At 36.9% G+C, this 6,411-nt stretch overlaps 1 pseudogene; it reads right to left on the bottom strand.

Moving 5' to 3' along the window:
* Positions 1-6,036: 6,036 nt before the first annotated feature.
* On the bottom strand, positions 6,037-6,133 carry LOC138830323 (U6 spliceosomal RNA; annotated as a pseudogene).
* Positions 6,134-6,411: the final 278 nt, after the last annotated feature.

Genomic DNA, 6,411 nt, shown 5'->3' with positions numbered 1-6,411 from the left:
GGCTTCTTTCTTACTTCATCATGATACAGATACCAATGCCCAAACTAAAGGCCTCTTGCTGCTGAGAATTGAGATAACAAAGATACAATGGACCTCTGCCGCTGACTGGCTCTGTTGGGACGATGGAGGACACCTAGTGGAGGAACTGGAACAGGTGGGGAGATGGCAAACAGACAACTCACACAGAAGAGGAGTGAATGCTGAGTGTGATTTATTGCAGAGGATAACACGCTTTTATAGCAAAAGTCTCCATGAGAAAGGGCAAAAAGTTACACAATCTTGCTGCAAGGCTTCATTTTTGGGTGTTCACCAGCTGGTCGCCTGATCTTGTTTTTTGGATGACGAGCTATGACAATAGGCACTTGTTTTCGGCTTTACCTCTATTTTTAAGAAATACAATTGGTATTGATGTTTATCACCTATTAACCATTAACCAGAGCACATGGGCAAGGTGCTAGACAGAAAGGCATGAAGTCTAGTACTTTATAGTTACTTTTGTTTAGTTTTGTACTTTATAAGTTTCAAATCTTTTTTAAGCAATTGTACTTCTTTGCCATTCTTTAGAGGGTCCCCAATTTGTGGCCAAAATCATATTTAGTATACTTGGTTAAATCTGGCCATATATCAAATTTAAGCTCATAGTGTCTTTTCTGTAACCCTTTCACATAATCGTTTACTCTTCTCCATAGAGGCCTTAACTGTCTCATAAGATCTTTCTTGTTCCTTCTTTGATAGTAAGTACCAAGGAGAGAGACCTAGATCTAGCAAGTCTCTCAGTAAATGAAAGAGATTAATAGGAAGTTCTTTCTTCGAAATAGTTTTCCCAACGGTTGCCATCCTTATCATACACACCTGTAAAAGGCTATGGATCTGGGGGAAGTCTTTGGGGTCCTCTAGATAATGGAGGATCCCACCATTTTCCTCTGATAAGCCATTGCCACCTTCCATCTACCAACTTTTTAAGAATCTTATTTAGCTTTTGGTCTAAATATCCCTCTACATCTTTCTTATCTACAGGATATCTATATGAGTCTATTGTATATGCTTTAGGATTAAAGGGAAGTCTCCAGTAGCCATACACTCTTTCTGCTCTAGCCATGCCTACAGCTTCCTGTAAATCTCTTACAAACAATTCCTTCTGCTGAAGTGATGTCATGAAACCCCCAATACTTTTATATTTACTTATGACTTGTCTGATAGCTTCCATAAGAGGGGCTTTTACGGTAGCACTTAACTCTGGTGAGTTATGATCTCAGGACACTCATCAGATGTTGGAGTCATCAACACTTTTAAGAAAGAGCCTTGAGTAAGGGAACATTGAGCATAAGTAAGTAGAACAAGCAGCAGGAACAGTAAAAGATTAATAGGCACTCCTATACAGTGAAGAAAAGAAAACAGGAACAGAAACACATCTTTCCCAGGGGCTTGCCAGCCTTTCCAGGCGGTAGGCCTCTTTGAAGCCCCATTCTCTGAGGTAGAATTCAGTGAAGTCCCATTCTCAGAGATAGGCCTCTTTGAAGCCCCATTCTCTGAGGTAGATTTCGGTGAAGTCCCATTCTCAGAGATAGGCCTCTTTGAAGCCCCATTCTCTGAGGTAGACTTCGGTGAAGTCACATTCTCAGAGATAGGCTTCTGTGAAGCCCCATTCTCAGGTCTGAATGCAGGTGTTCCATGCTAAGCAGACTCCACCGGAGTAGGCATGACATTTGACCCTTTTTTATGTATTAGATGTGCCAGAGAAATTTCTTCTCATATAGAGAAGATGGAGCAGAAGACTAGTTTGAAGAGAACTGGAAAGACAACAAGAATACATATAACAATTAGTATTATGACTCCAAATGTAACCAAGTAGTGCCACCAATCTAAAGGATTAAGACTTTTTAACACTCTCTGTAAGTCTGCTGCCAAAGAATTTATCCCCACGCTTTCCAAATGAGCTTGACTAAGGGCTGAGATGTCTTCCTGTAGCTGTCCTATCTCATGAATTAAGCTATTGTCCTTCCAGATTGTTTGTAAATGCACTTTGGTAACTTCCCAATCTAAGCTCTCATTATAAGGTAATGGGGTAACACAAATATATTTAAATACCTGATGACATCTAGTTGTCAGCTGGGTTTTTAGATTATTGACTTCAGTCCCTAACTTTAAGACTACTTTTTCCAAAGCCTCTATTTTTTTTTTAAATTTTGGATCAATAATTTGTTGCTCTGTTAATGTTAGAGAAACATCCTTATTTAACTCATTAACAAAATGTGCCGGGCCTTTTCAACCAGCTTCTAGATCTTTCCCCATATAGGTGGTGTTGCGGTTTTTGTTGAATTAGCCTGTGGTGGTGATAGAGAGAGAGTCTTTATCTTCTGCTCCAGTTTTCTCTCCTGATGTATTTTCATTTTCTTCCTGTCTCTTTTTTGGGCCCAAGAAAGGCCTGATGAGTCTGTTTGGGACCCAAATGGGGGATTCCGCATTCTGTGGGAAAACATAAGCATAGCCTAGCTCCGAATGTTAACAGGATGTCTAGCCCACGCCAGGTTCCAGTAAGTAGATCCTTCCATTTTAGTAAAGGAAAAGTTGTAGTTTTTTCCATGCCCCAATGTCTCATCATTGGGGTTATTCCTTGCTCATCAGCATTGAAATGATTAAGAACCAGTAAAGCATGGTTAAAAGTGTAATGGGGGAAGTATTGCTTCTCTCCTCCCTGTCTAATTCTTGACAATTGACTTTTTAAGGACTGATGAGCTCGTTTTATGTTTGCTTGGCCTTGTGGATTATACGGAATCCCTGTTTTGTGCACGATTTTCCATTGTGCACAAAATTTAGCAAAAGCATTGGAGGTGTATGCTGGTCCATTGTCAATTTTTATTTCCTTAGGAATTCCTAGGTCTACAAAGGCTTTAACCAAATGTTGAAGAACATCTTTCACAGCCTCTCCAGAAAGGGCTATAGCAACCATAGCATGAGAATAAGTATTTATAGTAACATGGACAAAGGAGAGTTTCCCAAATTTTGTTACATGGGTAGCATCCATTTGCCACAGAACTCTAGGCTTTAAGCCTCTAGGATTAACTCCCATTTTTTGTGGATGAAAAACTTCCGGGCATGCCTCATATTCCCTTACAATTTGTCTTGCCTGTTCTCAGGACACTTGAAACATCTTTCTTAAGGCATTAGCATTCTGATGGTGTAGTCTATGACTTTCCTGAGCTTCTTCTAAAGCTGACATTACATGACTTTCCTTAGTTAATAAGTCTGCTAACTTGTTCCCTTGAGACAAAGGTACAGGGAGATTACTATGCCCCCTTATGTGTCCCACAAATGCCTTTGTCCTTCTTTGTTGTAATAGCTGTTGTAATTTTATTAATTACTCTGTTACTTTAGAATGACCAGTAACTAGGGCTGTTTCAATGGCAGGAAACAAGGAAACCACATAGCGGGAATCTGTGTAAAGGTTAAACTCCTCTGAATAATTTTGAAAGGCTAGCAGAACTGCAATAATCTGTTGGGCAGATACAGTTGGGTCAGAAGATATTAATGGTGGTTTTGTACTGCAATAAACCACAGACTTTCCGCTAGAAGATCCATCTGTAAAAATAGTTAATGCCCTGCCCAAAGGTTCTGTAACCAAAACCTTTGGAAATATCACAGGGGTTTCAGTATAAAAATGTAACAAAGGATGTTGGGGCATATGAAAGCTTATTTTACTTGTGTAAGTTAATACAGCAATTTTCCAATCATCATCAAATCGTATCAAATGATCTAACTGTTTCTTATTATAAGGGATAATAATGTTAGGTATTTCTTGGCCAAATAAATCTCTAACTCTTAATCTATCCTTTAAAATCAAAATTGCACATAAAAAGGGATATGAAGCAACTATTTTTCCCGGGTTATGGGAATAATGGATCCATTCTAGTATCCCATCCTGCCAAAAACATCCTGTGGTAGTATAGCTTATAGCCAGAATTATAAAGGACCATGATTGTGCAATATTAATTTGCTGTATTTTAGCTGTATTCAATGCTTTTTCTACCAATTTTATACAGGATAAGGCAGCAGGAGTTATTTTCCTGGTAGATTTAGGATTAGGGTCTCCGTCCAACATTTTCATCAAAGGATCTAATTGTCCTGAAGTTATTTTTTAAACTAGGCCGAATCCAGTTAATATTCCCTAATAATTTTTGGAAATCATTTAATGTTTTTTAGTTTATCTATTCTAATTTGTGTCTTTTGAGACATAATATAATCATGTCCAATCACTTTTCCCAGATAATTTAAAGGTCATTCATGTTGAACTTTATCAGGAGCTATTATCAAACCGAATTTTGTTAATTGTTCTACCATATCCTGTAATATTTTTTCTGTCTTTTCTCTAGTTTCATCGGCCATAAGTATATCATCCATATAATGAATAATATATGCCCCTGGATATTTTTTTCTAATTTGATCTATAGCCCTTTTCACATATTGTTGACATAAGGTAGGGCTGTTTTTCATGCCCTGAGGTAGCACTTTCCATTGGTACCTATTATAATGTTGTTTAAAATTAGCCTAAGGGACACTGAAAGCAAATCTCTTGGAATCTTCTGGTTGTAATTTTATTGTATAAAAGCAATCCTGTAAGTATATTATTATTATGTATCTACCATGTGGGACTGCAACAGGAGAGGGTAGACATGGTTGAAGGGCTCCCATGTCATGCATGGCCTCATTAATTGCCCTTAGATCTTGTAATAATCTCCATTTTCCTGACTTCTTTTTTAATTACAAAAACTGGAGTATTCCATGAACTAGTAGTCTTTTCTATTCTTCCCTTGACTCAATTGTTCTTGAACTAAGTCCTGTATGGCTTGAATCTTTTCTTGAGTTAGGGGCCACTGATTAATCCATACAGGATCATCACTTTTCCATATTATTTTGTCAGCATAAAGCTGTTCATCAGTGGCCCCTATGAAAAATTTTGCTCCTTTGATGAGGAGTCTATTTGTCCTATTTTATTTTCATGTCTTGCATGATGTCTCTGCCCCATAAAGAAAAGAGCAAGCTGGGGATAACATAAGGTTTGAAGTGGCCTTGCTGCCCTTCACATACCCATTTGAGTCTCTGAGCTGACTAAGCTACATTAGAAGCCCTCCCTAATCCAATTAAGGAAGAAGTCTCTTGCACTGGCCAGGCCATAGGACAATCTTTTCCAGCTATACAGGATCTGTCAGCTCCTGTGTCTAAGTGTCCTGTCATTTGTTTTCCATTGATTTAACGGCCTTGTAAGGCCTTTTATCTGTAATTTCCTGAACCCAGGCTACAGTATCTGTGGTGCCAAACCCTCCTTTTCTGTTTTGAGTCAGTGTGGGATTAGGCAAGTTTAGATATGAGAGTAAAAGTATTTGGGCAATCCTCTGACCTTTATTAACTTGAATAGTCTCTTTAGAGACCTTTTCATGACCTTTATAGTGGTAGGACTGTCTGAGTCTATTACACCTGGTAATACCTCAAAATTCTTTTTATAGTTTGAGCCACCAGCGTCTGGCAACACCAATTCTTACTGTAAAAATTCATGAATTCCGTGGAATTCTTCCAATTGAATTGCCTGCATTGGATGTCAAAATGTATTCAAGAGTTTTTGTATACATGTATAATGATTTCTGCAGAGTTTGTGAAATTTTATTCAGAAATAATTTTAACTTATCTGTTTAAATGAATAGTACAGATACTAAAGTATTTCTGGTGATTGTCTGAAAAAGAATATTTTAAAGTATTCTATGTTTGTATAATGTGTCCTTTCAGATTGTATTCCATATAGAAAGTTTTAGATTCCTTTTTTTCCTAGGTCCTAATATTATTTTTCTTTGGGATAAAATGACAATGTTGTTTAATTTCAAAAGTTTTGTAAAGTTTATGTTATGTAAACGCCTTTCTGAGGTGAAGATTTAATACATTGATGTGAAACTAAATTTAATTATATGAATTACGTGTGTTGTTACACTTGTTATTTTGTAATCAACTTTTTAATAACTGTTTTTCATTTATTGCATCTGAAAAATGAAAAATACAGAATATTTCACAAATTTTCATATCATCCTTGTGCAATTGTCATGTTAATCTCTGTATTGTAATTTGGGAATACATGCTGCTGAAGCATGTAGTATCTTCTAAATTTAAGTAGTTAATGATGCAATCTTTATACAGACTTATATCCACGGTTGCCTACTTGTAATAAGGAAACTATATTGTTCCTGACAATGCTACTGATCTTATTTTCCTAAAATTCTGTGAATAGTGGAAAAAAATATATTGTTCATCTTAATGCTCACATTTGCAAATTTTTTGTCAATGACAATTTTAAGTCTTTTTAATTTGGAATTTGATCATACTTTCAATAATTTATTGCTAGGTCCAAAGGTGATGGCTTTTTCATGT

The sequence above is a fragment of the Dipodomys merriami genome, unplaced genomic scaffold (assembly GCF_024711535.1).
Source record: "Dipodomys merriami isolate MVZ:Mamm:240054 unplaced genomic scaffold, mDipMer1.0.p SCAF_1886, whole genome shotgun sequence".
Classification (NCBI taxonomy): domain Eukaryota; kingdom Metazoa; phylum Chordata; class Mammalia; order Rodentia; family Heteromyidae; genus Dipodomys; species Dipodomys merriami.
This window is presented reverse-complemented; position numbering and strand designations above follow the sequence as displayed.